At 42.2% G+C, this 18,546-nt stretch overlaps 1 protein-coding gene across 3 annotated transcripts in view; it reads right to left on the bottom strand.

Annotated features, from left to right (window-relative positions):
* Window positions 1-16,653, bottom strand: part of sema6a (sema domain, transmembrane domain (TM), and cytoplasmic domain, (semaphorin) 6A) — a 101,250-nt gene extending 84,597 nt beyond the window's left edge. For all 3 annotated transcript variants that reach the window (XM_026188312.2, XM_026188314.2, XM_026188315.2), the window contains exon 1: window positions 16,236-16,653. The gene's annotated coding sequence lies outside the window, so the exon portion shown is untranslated. The remainder of the gene's footprint in view (window positions 1-16,235) is intronic.
* Window positions 16,654-18,546: the final 1,893 nt, after the last annotated feature.

The raw sequence follows: 18,546 nt of genomic DNA, 5'->3' as shown, positions 1-18,546 counted from the left end.
CCCAAATAATGGAGAGGCTGACCAAGGTCTGCCGAGGTCTGTACATTTTTGATTAGCTCATGACCTCCGGAGAGTAGAAACAGAAGACAGATTTCATACGGACGAGATAGAAAAGTGGGACAGGAGCTTTTTTCTGACTTTTTCTGTCTCTGTCTGGAGCCTTGGCCAATATTTTTTATTTTATTTTTCTAATTAGAGTTTTGAGTATAAAACCAGAGAGAAAGGTGACAATGTAGCTCATGCACAACAGGTTCGTGTGTGTACTGTTAGAGCATGTGTGCTATGTCTGAGTAATCATCCATCATATCTGTCAGATTAGACCTACCTAGTAATGGCTTCAGGCAAATGTCAAACAGTCAAACACACACGCACGCACGCGTGCATGCACGCACACACACCCACACACACACCCACACACACACACACACACACACACAGTTTAAGACTTTTTCTTGTATTATTAAAGACTCCTCTTCTGAAGGGACAACAGTTCTACAGCAGACATTAGAATAAGATTAACACATATGGTATGGACTTTTTTTTTTTTTAAAGAACTTTAATGACTCCAGATTTAAAAAAAAAAAAAAAAAGAAAGAAAATCTGAAGCAATCTGATACGGGCCATTACTACTTTGAGAAGTATCCGGTGGCACAGGCACACATACGTACATCCAGCACAGATGTTCACCCTCTCTTGTTCTTAGCTCTGCTTTAAAGCTACAATGTTTTGTTCATTAATGGTTTCCTCAGCTGAAGAAGATAAACTGAGGAGACCGTTTGTGGTGAGAATGTTTTTACCTGGTAACTTGATGGCAGTTTGCAGCATATCTTCACTCTTGTTTGAACCACAATGTCTCTAACAGCGCTTTACTCATGCAGCACTGTACTTCTCACTCTCTGTCTCTCTCTCTCTCTATATATATATATATATATATATACATATATTTTGCATCAACTGTTGTTTTTATACTTTTTTGTCCCTTCTACTTTTCTTAATATTGATTGCTGTGTGTGAGCCAAGTTTCCACTCGAAGACATAAAGGCTTTTCTCACTTTTGGTGTAGACATTAGCATTATCTCACATTGGTGACGATATTGCTGTTTTGCAAAAACGTTCACATCCGCTTCCCTGCAGGGGCACAGCATCTTTTTGACCGTTTCCTTAATGTAGCCTAATGAGAAAAGACAAGACTCAGCTTTTCCCTGACCCAGAAAATGAAACAGCGGATCAGCATCCGATAAATAAACAAACCATAAATAAGAATGAAGTATATAATTAGAAAGATGATCATTCTAGACAAGCCGGCTCATTAGAAAAAGGGACTTGCGCGTTCACCAATAAGACTTTTCCTGTCGACTAAACAGATTCCATTGGAGAGCTTCATTATGGCAGAAGTAGCATTCTTTCTTTCTCTCTCTCTTTCTGTTTCTTTTCATTTTTTTCCCTTTCTCTATCTGTTCTCAGTTTTTGCCCCCTACTGCCCTGTCCATTTCTTTCTCCTCCCTCTTCCTCTGTTCCTTTCTGCACTCAGTCTTCTCCCAGCCTCCTCCACCCTCCCCCTCCGCCTTCACTCGCCTTTCTCAGGGTCAATTAAGCTACAGTAACTAAACAGCAGTGCACCCTGTCACATTCCATCCAGTCCCACTCAGTGAGTGACTACAACTTTCAGTAAAACAAACGGGCTTTGAAGGGACCCGCTTCAGCAGCTATTACCATATGAACAACTCACTTCCTACCACACAATGAACTACCTTGACAGACCTTCTGTGGCCTCAGGCTGTCCTTCGTAGAATTGTGTTATTAATGGGGTATAAAGAAGGGTCTGTGTGCAGGCTGTCTGCCCTGTTTCGCCTCTGGTGCTCTAGCCTGGTCTGCCTGGCTCTGCCTTCCCAGCATTGCAATATTCAGCTCATGAGGGGTCAGCAGCAAAGACGCTCACACACACACACACACACACACACACACACGCACACGCACACGTAAAGTACACACGAGCTCACAGCAGGGTATGGGCATAAGTACAGAGAACACGGAACATGAAATGAAAACTTTGATGTACACACACTTGCACACATGTTCACACAAAAACATGCACACGCTTTCAACTATGAGAGTGCCATACTGTGCACTTGAGAAGCCAACCTCCAGCAAAGACAGATCTATTTCTCTTCCCCTCGTCCACCTCCTCACACAAAGAGTACAGCATGTCAACAGCTGACATCTTTAAGAAGGATGAAAACGTTCTCCTCCTTTTTCGATATTTTCAGACTAAAATAGAAAAGTTCACACTACAACACAGATCTAATTTAAACTGCAGTTTACCGCAGCTCAGTGGAAGTCTGACTTTTTCTTGGAGAAAATTCCTTATGCACAACAGTTTGCGTTGTACTGACAACAGGTTTGTAGAGACTAAATAGCAAGAACGGAGCCGCTTCTGTGAGCCAACGACAGTAGCTTAAGAGACACAAACAAGGCAGACAGCAACGGGAACAAAAACGAATGAAACCGATACGTTTTCATTGTCCGATTGCACTGCAATGCAACTCCGGGACGGCACTTGCTATGAAAGGTGTCATTAAATTGTCCTGGCTTGTTTTACCTGGCCAAAATATCTGTATGTGTACAAGGACAAACTGTACTTGCGAGTAATATTTCTCAATCTACCTGCAGGCAGGTAGATCCGCTTTTCTCGTGACCTGATACTTTCCTGTGCATCTCTACACCTTAAAGGCTAACACAACAAACCTGCTACATTCAAGAGCAGCCATACTGACTGAAACGGAGACGGGGGAAATATCAGATGAATTGGCTGGGCACCCGACACGAGTTTGTTTGTCTTATCTATATATTTGATCTGGTTAGGGGAGGAAGTTTTGTTCAATGGCTCTTTGTGATCCACCACTGCAGCTTATAGCTTACATCCTCAGGCTGCAGGGTGGGTGGGCAGGAGCACAATCAGATGGGTTCAAGTGAACACTTAATGTTCTTCTCTGCTTGAACGTAGCAAACCAGATCTATAATATGCTTCAACAGGAAACGCAGAGCACACCCTGCAATCAGATCTACTTACATCACAGTGACATGTCTTTTCTCCACATCACAAAGAGGGGGGAAAAATGCTAAATTCACCACACTGCCAAAAATTGTAATTGCAGAAATACTCACGCTGTTACAAACCGTGACTCTGTGTTCTTAGTTTGGCCTCACTCTGATGTTCGTATTCGTGAACATATTGTAATTCAAAGAAATTGGAAACAGCAGATGGCGTGACAAAGTGTTATATTATGCAGCAATATTGTACCATACCTTGTTTTAGTGCTCCCAGTTGAGTTGTAGGAAATGATGCTGCCAAAAACAATCAAGCCAGAGAGATCTAGCATTTGTGTTAAGTGTGAGAGATTCGCTATTATCTCTCTCTCTCTCTGACTAAAACATTGGATTGATTATATTTTATATAACACCACTGTACTATGAGTGGCCAGTACATATTTTTAAAAAGTATCTCAATCAATGTAATGATTAATGTAATTCTATGATGAAAACAATTTGATACACCATATTGTTTCTGTTAATAATAGATTATTTTATTGTCATCAGAAGAAGTTAAAAAAAGGAACACATATTTATTTTCTTAACCGTTTATCCACTTCAGGGTCTCGGGGTGGGAGGTCTGGACTCTCCACATGTCACCAGTAAAAAACACACAACTTCTTCCAGAACTCACAGTGTTCTAATTGAATAGTTTGATTTATAACAAATACTCAGCAGTGCATGACAAAAAAACCCACCTACTCATAAGTGAGATCCTGGAAGCAGCAATGGTTGCACTAAATGGCTCAAATGATTAATTGACTATCACTGTAGTTGTTAATTAATTTTTAGTGGATTGCCTAATAGATTAACCCTTTAATTCTTTCAGTTTAAGCTCATACATCCCAGCTGACTCCTTCCTTCATCATTAAATTGTGGTCTCCAGCAGGCACCTGACACTAGGAAAACAAAGAAAACCCGAGTCAGAGAATCCACCTTCTCATGGATCAGATCTTCGTCTGACCACAAAGTCATCTGACTCCCAGTGCATATCTGACCCACCGTCACTTGATACACAGAATCCAGCCCAAAACCTGGATAGCAGATACCGGACAGGTAACCCAGCCCATCGAATCGCATGCCTTTAACTTGAGGCAAAGTGTGTTTCTTTGGATACCTCTGTGCACGTACCTGCGTGCTTGAGCCTGACCGTGTATATTATTTTATAGAGGTCTTCTAGAATTTCCAGATAAGGGTCATAATCCCATAAAAGCTTGTCAAAAGCTTGTTATCGCTCACACATGTTTGTTCATCAAACTCCACCTTAAAACCCCTCAGAGGCGGATAAAGTTCCATCATCTGCCAGGTAATAAAATACACTATTTGTTCTCTTATACAAATGTCTGCAGTACAGGTGCGCTCGTCTCTCTGTCCATTTGAGAGATAGTTATCAGTTAAAAGGGTAACCAAAGCCTCAACACTTGTCAGGTCCCCCGTTTTTTCTACATTCAGCTCCTCATTAGGTCCCACTGTGAATAATATCTCCTTTTAGCTCTGTTTACTTGAGGCATATGGCAGGCCTACTGTAGTCAGCAAGCTGTTTCCTATGACTAACCTTTCCACTACGGTTTTATTGGTGCACTCTTATGAGCACATCATATGGTGACTGCAGCATATTTGACCCATGAGCTGAACTCATGATAGCAGTGGTTTCACCGAAAAGAGGAAGACAGCGGTCATCCGTGTGAGGAGGAAAGGCACACAGGGCAAACAGTATTAATGCTTCTATTGATTACAATCTTGCCATCCGCTTCTACACTCTCGTTAGATGTAACACAATGCATCCCAGGGAACGAATAACCATTGCTAATGGCTATAAAAAGCTCTTGAGAATCGGCTAACATTCTAGCCACTAAAATCAATATTTCCCCCAACCACAATCTTTATTTAATCTCAGTATAGTGGCACGAGGAATTAAGGATGAAAAGCAGATGAGAAATTGCTAAGTCAGAACAGAGTAAGAGACACTTGGTTACCCTAAATTGACTGAAGCTTAGCCACTAAATCGTAGCACCTAACTAAAGTTTACACAGTACCTCTGTGTGGCTGCAACTGATTCAGACATGTTCAAAAATCCACTCTGTTGCTATCCAGTAAGGTACTTTGGATAAAAATAGCGCCTCTCTTCCTGTGTTGTGTCAAACTGACTCCAATCATTCACAGAGGATTCCAAATAACAATTAATTAATGAAAAGTACCTCCCCTGTGCTCACCGCTCCAGTTGACGCTGTAGTCACAACCCAGGCAGTATTTACTATAAGTAATTAGCCCAGAGTTACAGGCATGGAAATCACCGTGATGATGGAATAACTATCTGAATGCCTCAAGGGCGGGACAGGAAACGAGAGCACTCAAACAGACAGTCATGCCTTATTATGCAAGTGGTGGAGGTAAGAAATACAGCCTCCCCAGGTAATTAAGGTCGTGTAGGCAGCTTCTTACAGACAATTGCCCTGAACAAGCCTGGTGTGAAGTGAAAGATGCTGATGTAAAGTGGAAGTGAAAATAAGTGAAACTCTGCAGTGGTCTGACCTCTGTAATCAGAACCAGAATAAAATATTAACTATTCAAGCATTAAAAGACAAACAGTTTGAGCAGGTTACACTATGGATGGATGAGTTGTGAGTGGTATTATTTTAAATATCACAAATGTAAGTGTTGCTAAAATGGCAAGCGAAACTGCATCGCATATGTATAATGTTACTCTAAACATGTGCAGCTTGAAGCACACTTCGCAGTAGCCATAAATACTGAATTCTCCTATTGGATGTATTTAAGGCTGTCATTTAATTGCTCCGCTGTCACGGGGTCCTGAGCTCACATGATTATATTTGTGCATACTTATGTGCATGGTGTCATGTGTGCGTAAGAAGCACATGAACCACTGTGCATATAAAGCATATGGCAATATACTTAAGCTACGGCAATTACTGGTAACCACATCCTCATTCTTCACAGGGTTTGTGCTATCTGTGACTGTTAAATTACCACAGTGTGGGTCAGCCAGGGTTACATAGCTTGACTAACGCAAAGTACACACTCACATACACCATCATAGTTGTAAGCACACACTAAGTCCTTCACCTGTTAATGTGTGAAACAAATGACGCTTGCAGCGGCGCCAGAGCGAACACACCACCATGTCCCATCTTATCAGCTGGCTGCATAAAACGCTGTTTGTTCTAGATAGAGTCTGCAACAATCAACCAGTCTGCTAGAGGGGATTCAACTGGCCCTGGATGACTGCACCTCACAGGACTGAACAGAGAAGCAAATCCAGTGTGGCACGGGGGAAGGATGGAGATCAAAGTCAGGTACAGACTGAATGACAACAATAGGCCTACACCACGGGATCAGCTCAATGCTCCAAACTCCCAATCTTATCTAGGTCAGAGCCACACCTCCACAGACTCATCACACTGCCTTTTCTTGCTGTTTGATTTCTTTGTTGTCATGGGTGGTGATGTAATCTAATGTAATTTTGCAGTGTAAACTCTCAAGATGAAGACCAGGTAGCAAAGCCGTGGATTTCCTTTGTGAAAACACTCAGACAAGAGCAAAACTAGTTTTTGGAATAAGTCAGCCAAAGAGGAACCAAAACAATAATCTTCTAAAATGTTTTAAACCCTTCAATACACATTTAAAAGGTGGGAACCAGCTAAAAAGAAATAACTTTCTGTTATAAATTTGATTTTTTTTTTAAAACACAAAAATAATTTACTTAAGGAAGAAGAAGGGAAAAAAAACTTCCTTCATCAGTAAAACCCTCCGAAACCTTGTAAATGATTAACTGATAGTGCGTCTACACAGCATCACCTTCCTCCCAGTGTTCCTATCTAGTTACCGGGCTAGCATTACTAGACCAGGTAAAATTAGGATATCTTGTCCATCTAGGCTTAGCTCACATGTACCATGACAAAAACCTGCAGAAGGAAAAAAGACACGAGGGAGAGAGAAACTGAAGTGGTTGACTAATGAATTAGCTGTCTTCTGTTTTTCCTACCTGTCAACCAGCTGAGAACAGTTAAAAGCCTTTATGCAAACAAGATTTGATATTGAGAAAATGCACAGATTGTAATAATCTACCCGAAACAGAAATAATTCTCTGTGATAAAGCCTGACCAGCGTTGACTCATCAAATTCTCTTCAGAGGAGCTCGGCACGTAGCCATCACTCCTCACTCTGATTCCAAACCCAATTAAATAATCAAGGGTTCAACTGCTGTATAATACCATAATCAATAGACAGAAAATGTCTTGGTTATTGGGATGAAGTTAAACAGATCCCACAGAAAGTACAGAAAACCATCAGAGAAACAGATGAGAAGGTCCAAGATTAGCTGAGGATGGGAGCACATCAAAAGATACAGCGTTTCTGTATGCAGCTGCTGCACTGCCCAATCAAACCAAACTCAGAGACCAAAATAAGCCTCGCTGCACATTTCTCAGTCTCGACACACACCAATTTATGCAAGAGTGCATACCTACACAAACAAGACACTAGTTCCAATACATGCACTATAGCCTTACCCACCTTCACAAGCCCAGAAGCATTCACCTCCAGAATAATCCAGTCAGCAAACCTTAACAGGTTTAGAAAAGCAAAGCTTTTTAACAAATAACGTAAAAAGGCCCCCAGTAGGCTGTGATGAATGAATCAACCCAAGCATGCTGTGAACATTATCAGAGTGGGGGATGAATGAATATATTATCATGCAAGGCACAAATTCTCTTCTCCTGCCTCACAGCTTGTCTGTCTTCCTGCCTATCAACCTGCTTGCCTGATTACCTGCCCACATACAGAGCACCTTTTGTCCAGATTAAAGGGGGATGGATGGGGCAGGATGAAATATTATTTCTTTTCACGAGAATTCATTTTGAAAAGGAGATGCATTGGTTTCTTTGCTGTGCCTCAAAGCTTCACTGCCTCCCTTCCTAACTGTCCAGACTCTTTCTATTACCCTCTTTGACAGGCTGTCTTCCTCTGTACCTGTCTTTTTAAATGTCCCAGTTATCTCTAAGTCTGCATTCCTGCATGCCCCTAGCATAACTGTCTATCTGACAGTCTTGTTTATTTTCCCAGCTCAAGTTTGCTGTCTATACATTACGTTTATGTCACTAATTAGCACTAACAAATACATTTTGTGAGCAACTTACAATGATTGAGTTACATTGGGAAACTGCTACAAAACTATGTGTAATTTCTCTATTTTATTTTAAGTTTCACTGTAATTGAAACATGCCTACTGGTTTTCCCTGTTTGTCGTATTTTTGCTAAGCTTGGCTATCTGCTGCCATTTGGGGGCAGAGTCAAAAATATGTTTAACAACTGGAAATGCAGAATTCTCTATTTTTATGCGTGCACTGTTTTTTGTTCTTTGCTGCTAGAAACACCAAAGTCAAAGGTTATAAAGAACTTTGTTTTAGGTGGGTGAAACTGAGTGTAAAAATAATTAAAATGATCCCCTGCAGCTACTGTCTGTGCTTCTCCTATGTACTTCTTCGTGCTCCATTGTTTCTCCCGCTTCTCCTTCTTGCGGTGTACTGTGTTAATTCGCTTTCCTGGTTAAGCCAACCTTTCAACCAATCATCATTTGACCTACATGTAGCGTCATCGCCCAGGGGCGACACGGTGTTTGCTCGTTGAAGGACTGTACGCGAGCCTCCACGTTGTGTGAATTCCCATAATCCATCTCCCTGCGTAGGTGGGAAGCTACAAAAACAGACACCAACGCGGGACCATAAATTGGCCTTCAGCTGGCTTCGAGTATAAATGGACAAAGCTTCGGATTTTTAACTAAACCAAAACAACAATTTTTCTTTTGACCAAGTGTTTCAGGAACCTAACAACACGTGGGATTAGGAATCGGTTTACTGGTGTTTATGTCGAAGTCCTGCATTCTGCACCATTTACCCCGGCCTCCTTCCTGTGACTTTTCTGCTGTATAAGGATTTACGTTTCCTGGATTGTAAAAACATTACCTGTAAACACTATTATGGCAGCTATTTAAATATATTCAACTGGAGATACAGTTGCCTTTCTAGCTGCCTACCTGCCTGCTAGTCACCCTGTTTGCCTATCTGTTTAGTTTCCTAAGCTCAGGCTGCTGTCACACCATACATTTAATCATTACAGGAGCCCTGACTATACCAAGCAGTTTCCCTGAGCTGACTGAACTGCATGCATGAATGTGTGTGTGTGTGTGTGTGTGTGTGTGTGTGTGTGTGTGTGTGTGTGTGTGTGTGTGTGTGTGTGTGTGTGTGTGTGTGTGTGTGTGTGTGTGTGTGTGTACGCCTTTGTAAGGCCTCCACTCAGCATAGTGATGATAAGTACTCCCAGCCCAGCGCTCTGCATGAGCTGATGGACAGACAGGCCAAGAACATTGTGAGCCTTGTGGTGAGTCGTGTGTGTGTGTGTGTGTGCGTGCGTGCACGTGCTTTCGGTGTTGCTTTTTTTTTGTTAGCCAGCCACGCCACCAGAGCTTGCCACATGGCTGCAATTTGTTCATTAACTATGTAATAAATGTACACACACACACAGAGGTAATATTGTTCGGAGTTCTGCCTGATTGGATTCTGAAATAGAGGACCCTCAGGGGAATCACTTGTAGTCTACCAGCCACTGTGACCAGGGGAAGACAGATTTTTTAACAAGGGTTGAGACAAATGCTGAAGAAGCACACAGAGTCTGGATTTTTCTACCTCTAATAAGAAACACTGTGAATATAAACTAAGATAATACTGGTTGGGTAAGGTTTTTCATGTTAGCAACTAAATCTACTCCTTGATTCTGATTGCTCGCATATGACCAGATGTAAAACTCCTTTCTTAATACCGTTCATGTTTATGTGCCTAGAACTCTAGAGACCACTGTAAATAATTAATATGAACCCGGGACCAATTACAAGAACTCTATGATCATCATCAGTGAATCAGATGAGTTTGGGATGGTTGTTACAAATCACATGCTGACTCGGATATCAATTAAAGGTTGCTTAAGTATAAGCTTGCCCAGCTCAGAGCAAGCTAATGCTTGCTTGTATCACAGCAAGCAACATTAGATTATCGAACGGCAGATAATTTAAACAGAAATATTGCTGTGGAGGGAAAAAAAAAATCCAGAAACGTGGATCATAAACGAAATCCGTCAAGTCCTGTTTGGCTCGCGTATCTAAACCAGCAGTTCGGCTTTCAGAGACAACTGCTCCTCCCACATTCAGCGAGGCTTATAGCCTCTGGAAGAGTGACTGCTGCTCTGCCTTGAGCATACCGATCACCTTACACACTGGCTTTCCTCTACTTTGACAAGTGATACACATACATGTATATCAACACGTGCACAACCGTGCATGTCTGTTTGCACAGCTACTCACAGAGCTATAAAATCTGCACACACACACACTCAACCTTTAACCCCTCCCCCACCTGGATTAATTCACCTGCTGCACCTGAGAATGCGAGCACTATGATGTCACCTGCAATCCCATTACTTCAAAAGCACAAAAGCACCTCACTGCCATCAGTACAAAGAGCAAACACACCCTCTCACTTCTTCCTTTGTCCCTATGTCCCCTAATAGTAATTCCCCAGCAGAAAGTCCATACACAGTGAAGGGAGAATTACAGAGTGTGCTGTACAATCAGGTATTCTTGAGTTTCTGCCCACTAGCACCCATTACGTGCACCACTGTAACAATGACAAGCTTTCTTTATCCCTCTTCAATCTTACTGACATGAAAGAAACTGCCCTGACGCATGAATTTGTGTGCACTAAAAATGCGCCTTGTGTGCGTATGAGTGAATTTGTGTGTAATTGTGTACACGCATTTGAGTGAAAGGTGGTTGTGCAGTGAGAATCCCATGATTACAGTGCTGCCAGTGGACTGCACTCCCAGAAGCCCCCACTGGAAATACTCACAAGCAGGGAATGATGTGATGAGACAAGGCGATAATACAACCACCACATTAGTGCATGGTTAGCCATTAAAAGACCCAGATGAGATTATGAGGTCATATGGGAGGTACAAAGCCTACAGCCAAAACAAGAAGTCCTTCTGTGAAAGTACCGGCACATGTTCATGTTTTCCTTCTGCGTGAAAGGAAGCAAATATAAATATGGAGAGAAGGAGAACAGGGCTGAAAAAAAAAGAAAAAAAAGCAACGAGATAGGCAGATGATAAAATGCTAAGAGACTGAGAAACAAGAGCTGATAGCATGAGGTATTCCCTGCCTTGGAAATTTCCATAGTGGTCGATTTATGGACTAATCCATCATGGAATAACACATGAATTCAGCATGATTTGCCATCAAAACAACCAACTGAGCATGAAACAGGCGACCCTTGCCCATCTTCCATTTCAGCTTAGTGGAAGGATTTTTCCATTGTAAAGCAAGGTGAAATAGCAGCAGTTCAATGTACTGTAACACACTGGAGATGCACCAGCCCCATGAGCCTGCTATTCACAAGATGACGCCTACTGTGAAAATATTCTTCTGCTCTCTTTAGGAAGGAGAAAGCAGAGAGATGGAAAGAGTTTATGTACGTATGTGTGTGAAAGAGAGAGGAGATAGAGGATTTACTGCTGAGATAAAAATGGAATCCATTTTGGTTCTTGAAGCACTCTCACCCACAGCGTGAGGACCTGCTCGGTGCGTTATCCTGGCATTGCTCTTTCAGTCACTTCCCCTCTTCCCTCCTCTGCTCTCTTTCAATTGTTCAGTCTTCCCCACACTACACTCTTTATATAATTTCCTCTTTTCCTCCTTAGTCACACCTCCTTCCTTTCCTTTCCTCCTCTCTCCTCCCCTTCTTTCTCTCACTTTTCCTCTCTCTAGGCAGTAACGCACCCCAACACTGTCTCAGGTCCTGAAACTATGGCAACGGAATGAGAGAGCAAGCGCTCTCTATGATTAATAGATGAGAGATGCAGTGCCAATCGCTGGGGCCTGGGGAGGAGGGACAGATGCACTCGAACAACGCCACGCAAACACGCACACACAGACGCAGAGAGTACACACAATGAGAGCACACTCAAACCCCCCCTCGCCATTAGCCACCCTCTGTGCTTTGTGGTACTATACGCACGGAAAAGGGTCTGACTTAGGCACTACACAGAGACACAGACACATAAGCAAATTAAGAGGCAGTAAGCAGGGGTTTTTCTGATGCTTAACATCCACATGACACACAACCTTTCTTATTGGCTCCCAACAAGCAAACTAACCACAGAAATAACCACAACCACAGTAGCGGATGCAGCCCTAATGAGTCTTAAAAGACTGTGGATGTGTCCATGACTCACAGCTGGCTTCTCTTACCTGCAGAAGCACAACAGCAGGACGGGAACTAGGACATCATATTTTAACACTGTGTGCCGTGATTTACATCATCTGGTCTGTAGCGCAAGACTTGGTTGTTTTCAAGGCCACTCATTCATCCATCTCCCAGGCAATCACACAAAGCCCTGCTGTTTTTGGATTATCCCTGCAAATGTATTTCCTTTCCATTCCATCTGAGTAATGACAGGCAACCAAACCCAGCTGTGACAAAGGTATTACCACATGTTAATGTAGCATACACTAAGTGCTTAAAATAATAATATGAAGAGAAAGTGCACAATTTAAGCTGATTTGAAATGTTTCAGTGGATGGGTTTTCATCTAGCACGCACGGCAAAGTTTGGCTTCTCTCAGTCTTGTCCTAGATGAGCTGGCTATCACTTTCTAATTCACTTAATTTCCAACAACAAAGCATTGCCAAGGACCAACAGCCAAAACACCAACAGGCACTGCTTGCCTGGTCCTTCATGCCTCTGGCTTTTTTGGCATGCAGTTTACAACACGCTCAATCAATTATGCTAATGTAATGAGTATGAAGAGTGTTTAACACATGGATGGTTAATTCTGTGGACGCACTGTAGAGTCATTTTTTATGGAGCCACAAGGGTTAAGGCTAAGTGGGAGAAAGCAGCCAGTTAGAACAACACATTGAATCCATGCATGCGTGTGTGTGTGTGTGTGTGTGTGTGTGTGTGTGTGTGTGTGTGTGTGTGTGTGTGTGTGTGTGAATGTGTGAAAGACAGCGAGAACAAGAACAACGCGCAGAAGCTAGTGATTAGTGATTACATTCTCAATGAGCCATGCTGTGAATGGAGCATACAGGACTCTATATCAAGTGCCTGTAGTACAGTGAATACCATTTATCATCTCATATAAACAATGAGCAACATGTTCCAGTAAAAGAAGGCTGTATGGTGTATAATGAGTAAATAAACTTTTTTTTATTAAGGAATCACAAATATAAGTTAAACAAAAGGGTGGATGCAAATCTCAGCATAGGTCTAATATATTTTATATCTCTGTCAACATTTTTTTTTCAGATAAAATGATGTAGTTATCAAATAATCACAGAACTCATTGCCAACAAAAAAAGTGCGACGGAGCAGCAGAAGGTTAAGTACAAAATAATGTTTATATAGAGCAGTTGTATAATTTGTTGTAGCAGGTTAGGATATCTTCCTGCTTGTTTTTCTTTTACCTTCTGAATCACAGCAGACTCCCACTGAATCTGAAAAGAGAGCCAGCCAAAAACAGACACTGTGCCATAACATCTGTGATGCAAAAGTTCAAACCCAAGCTTCTTTGATTGAGCTGACCCGCGTTTCTAAAACAAAATGTGTTAAAAGCACATCCACAAAGCCGGGATTACGCTCTTTCTCCGGCTTTGTTCTGTTACTAGAGGTTTGTTATTTAGTGTTACGGTAGTGCAACTGAGGCGGCGGCAATTTAGAAAGACGTGGAAGCTGAAAATGGGGTAAGCATCAATAAATCACATTCAGATGACTAAGATGCGTTTGATGCTTTCTTGTAGTCTAATTGTTTCTAAAAAAAAAAAAAAAAAAAAAGCCCACACACCAAGGATGTGCATCAATAAAACATGGCTTTTATTAAATATGCATAAATACACACACTATTGAATGCAGACTATTGACACTGACTGAATGAGGACCAGCAGTTAACAGTGGCTGACTGTTGTGGCTGTTTATAATAGAGGGCCAATTCATTTGAACAGGAGCAAAGCTCTTTATCAATTATTCAGACCCACTGTATTAAAGCAACATCTGCATCTGTCCTTAACTGGCATAGGTAAATACAAACTCTGTCTCGCTCTTTCTATTTCTGCTTCTCTCTTCCTCTCTCTGTCTCACACACTCACGCGCGCACACATACAGTGTGACAAATGCACATCAGTCACACACAATGCCATCCCCGTTGCTATTGTTAGGGGATCGGCGGATCAAACGCTCCACAGAGCATTGCTCCAAATACAAGCAGCAACTCTGGTCGCCCTGCTTTATTCTGGGGGTTTTTTTCAGGAGGACAACAGGCAGACTGTTGTCACTAAGGTAATCATGCTGTAATTCATGTGTCAGCACAACCAACATGTCAAAATATAAAGTGCTAATAGTAGGATTAGCACTCTTATTGGTGGTGCTGTATGCTGCGTGAGGCAATATGGTGGGACTTGCGGGCTGTGCAACATCTTAAGAAAAAAAAATGCCTCCAGGATTTTTCAATGCCTCCAGGCTAATGTTGTAGGAGGAGAAGAGGTAACATGTTAAAACATTTTTGCTCTTTCCCCATTTAAGATCTGTGTGTAATACCCAGCACAGTGTGTATGCTGACAGCAAAAAAACATAAGGTCACACGTGAAAAAACACAGAGGAGCCCCAAATATTTCCAGGCATTTCAGGGAAAACATGAACTACAACACCCTTTCCTCTCAGAGCTGGTGTAAAGTTTTTTTTTCTTTTTCCACTTAGAAAAAAAAGGCTGATACACCATGTGGTGCATCTGGAAAACAGTTGACATGATGCATATTTTGCGGTCTGCATTCAAAAGTGCTTGGATTCACCCATTTCTATCAGCTCACTTGCACACTTTCTAATCTATAACCTACATTCAGAGTTTGAAAATTCCTTTTCCAGCTATTCCCAGTGCCTCTGGGGAAATCGAGGAGAGGAGAGGAGAAGGGAAGGGAAGAGAGGGGCAATCACAGAGTAACTGGGTGTTGGCACTTGTGTTGGATGTGGTTTGTGAGGCCTCTATCTCTCCTCCAGGCTTGATAAATAAATAGAAATAATGTGCAGAAGCACTTCTTCTACTGGCTAATCCACTTCTCAACCTGCGCCCCTGGTCAATATTAGAAACATTTGACTGATCTTTTGGAAAAGAGTAACAGTGACCACTCCATCACCTGGTGGCTGAACACACCCTAACCAGTGTGCCTGTCCCTCTGTGTGTATGAAACACACGCAGAAAGCGAGAGAGAGGAAGAAAGTCTCAGCCCGCAGAGTAGCTCACTTCGCAATAAAAACATGAATGTAAAATGATTAATTCACATCACATCCCTGTGATTCAATCAAGAGTTTTGTAGAAATACTGTGAAGTAGAAAGATTGTTAACAAAATTAGTCCACCCTATGAATATCTGCTTTAAATACAGATACATTTACTCCACGTAATGTGGAAATAAATTGCAAATGAAAATCCCGTCATGCACTGTAATAATGAAGCGAGGACTCGAGTATTATGCGTTTTCATAACATTAACATTAATATCTTAATAAGTGTGTTTAATGGCTGTAGTTTGAAAGTAAGCACTGTGAAGTCATGGGGCGGGAGGACTACAGTCGGTCCACTCCAGCAAGTTCCTACAAACACGTTTCCCCTCCTTATTTTCATATTTTGAAATTATACACTGGTATTGTTTTTTCTCGTGTTTAGACGCACTAGTTTGATCCAAAATAGGTCCTACGAGACTTACACTTCTTTCTACTATATGAACAAACAGCATAGGAGGGATTACGCACGAAATTATGATCTGTTTAAATCACCAGATGGTATTTTTCTTGCGGAAAAGGATCACAGTTCTTATATGAATGTAAAATGTACACATTCTGATTCACACATTTAATAAAAATGCTTTTGTAAATACCCGAAAACATACTAAGTTGATACGGTTACCGCGCGAAGCTGGTGCACTTGTCGCCCGGTAGCCTGGCTGCACAGAAAACAAGCCTCCGGGGTTTGAGAAAGGCTGGTACGGGCTATGAGCGCATGAAGTTAGACGTAAACAAAGAAATCTCACCTTCAGCTCATGAATGGATATCCCTCGGAGTGGTTACACAGCTCTGCCTTTTAGTAATCCATGAGATGTGTCCCTCAAAGCAGTTCAGATGGTGCTCGCTTTAGGATAACAATACGAGCGCTACTTTTCTCATGCGCTTCTTTTTGTTACATGCCGCGCTCAAATCACACCACTCAAATCGGAATATCCATCGGAAATCCACACTAGTGACAAAAAAGGACGCTTTGCCTCGTAAACTTCCCTCAGGTAAACTGTACGAACACAAACAACCGGGTGTCCCAGAACTAGCTACGGAGCTGAACGCAGTCCCTTCCACAAAAGCCGACGGTCATCCTATTTGGAGATGAAGCTTCTTACCAGACTGAAGCGGAGCGCAGCAAGCCCAGCTGTCACCCACCCGCTACACACACACTCTCTCTCACACATGCATAGGGAGGAGCTACGTCTATGGAACGGGAGCTATTGTGTCAATGGGTGCCAGTTATGGACAACTGTATTTCTATTTTTACGCAGTGGAATGCGCGTTGGAGAAAGAGAAATCTTGGGGGCTATTAATAGTGTCGACACAGGAAAAAAACACAAAGAGGTTATTGGGAATGTCAATAAGATTAACTGGTATTCTGTATTCTGCTCTGCTCCGGGCCGAGGACGCAAACTGTCACTGGTAATTTTGATGACACAATAAAGATGCAGGTCCTCCTTCGACCCCCCCCCCCCCCCCCCCCCCGCCGCCGCTTTTGTCAATGCGAATCGGAATATGATCAGGTTCAAAGTCTGCTGCCAGTTGTCTCTGCGCTGATCTCAGGGCGCCTACCGCCTTCCCTCTTAGGTGGTCCCGGGCCTGGCACGCGCGCACGCACACTGCTGTAACTGGGATTTTACAAATGAGCCCTTACTTTCCTTGACCCTCATCTCATCAGAGAGGCCATCAGGTAAAAATCTGAAAACAACAGCGAAGTTCAAAAAGTTGTTGCTTAAATTTATGCTACATGAACTATCTGATGTTAGCGATGCGTGCTCCACTTAGCCTTTCCCCGACTCTCTTACACACAGACACACACAGACACACTAGTGTGTACACCCAGCATTGAACTAAGCCAAAATCAACATCAATTTGTTACATTTAAAACTGAAAGCCTGCCACAAAGCACAAACATAACTGCTTGTGTGTGTGTGTGTGTGTGTGTGTGTGTGTGTGTGTGTGTGTGTGTGTGTGTGCTGTCATATACTGTGTTTTGTGTACCTGTGAGCATGTATGTCAGCATGTATGTCGACATCTAGATCATGTCAAAAAACTCATGAGAGGCAAAGCTAACTTGTGTCAGGTCTTGGGCTTATCATTACATTATAACAAGCCACCTGTGAACGCAGCTGTGTGTGTGTGTGTGTGTGTGTGTGTGTGTGTGTGTGTGTGTGTGTGTGTGTGTGTGTGTGTGTGTGTGTGTGTGTGTGTGTGTGTGTGTAATTGTGCTCCTGAGTATAAGCCTGTCAGGCACTATTGCTATAATGTTACTGTAACAGTTCAGTACAGTGTGTCTCCACCGGCCCAATGCCAAACTCTATACAGTGGTTCCTCAGTGTAAACTAATGCACTCCTGTCTGCCAACCCTTGCCTCATCTGTTATCATTTAATTTGCTTTAAAAGCAAAACCCATTTAACATCATGCAGTTGAGGCATTATAGAGGGCTGTGCAATGTGATGGAGGAAACATAATCGCTTTGCTGCTTTTATCTTTTTTTCACTGCAGATATCCGTGTAGTTGTCAGAAAAATCTTATATTGAACCGGCTGGAATTAAAACGTGAGGTGGATGCAAACAAAAGCACCTCTTTGGCAATTTTTTGGCTGGAATGAATCTTATCTTATAGTATAATTATAAGCAACAACTTTGTGTGAAATCATTAAAATTCTGCGTTTGATATCAATGTACTGCATGCTGTTGACAAACGCAGGTGAATCATTATAGATACACACAAACCCAGATGAGAAAAGCATCTAAATCTCCTAACATCAATAGTCAGGCAAATGTTCCAAGTTTCAAACCAAATCAAACTACATACAACTCCTGAGTATTTCACATACTCCGTCTTTACAATCTTTAATCTCTCTCCCTCTATCTCAGTCGGTCTCTCTCACACTCTCACATACACTTTGAAGTGGAAGTGTTGCAAAGTGTGGGAGGCGGGCGGGATATAATTCGAGCTCAATAATGTCAAGATATACGCCAGTTAGTTTGAACTCTGGAAATATGCTCATGTCAGAGCTTATCTTACTTATCTTGGTGAAGTTGTCCCAGGCGCATTAGGACTCT

This window comes from Astatotilapia calliptera, chromosome 12, assembly GCF_964374335.1.
Source record: "Astatotilapia calliptera chromosome 12, fAstCal68.1, whole genome shotgun sequence".
Lineage (NCBI taxonomy): Eukaryota > Metazoa > Chordata > Actinopteri > Cichliformes > Cichlidae > Astatotilapia > Astatotilapia calliptera.
Note: the sequence above shows the minus strand (reverse complement) of the source record. Positions and strands in the feature narration are given on the sequence as shown.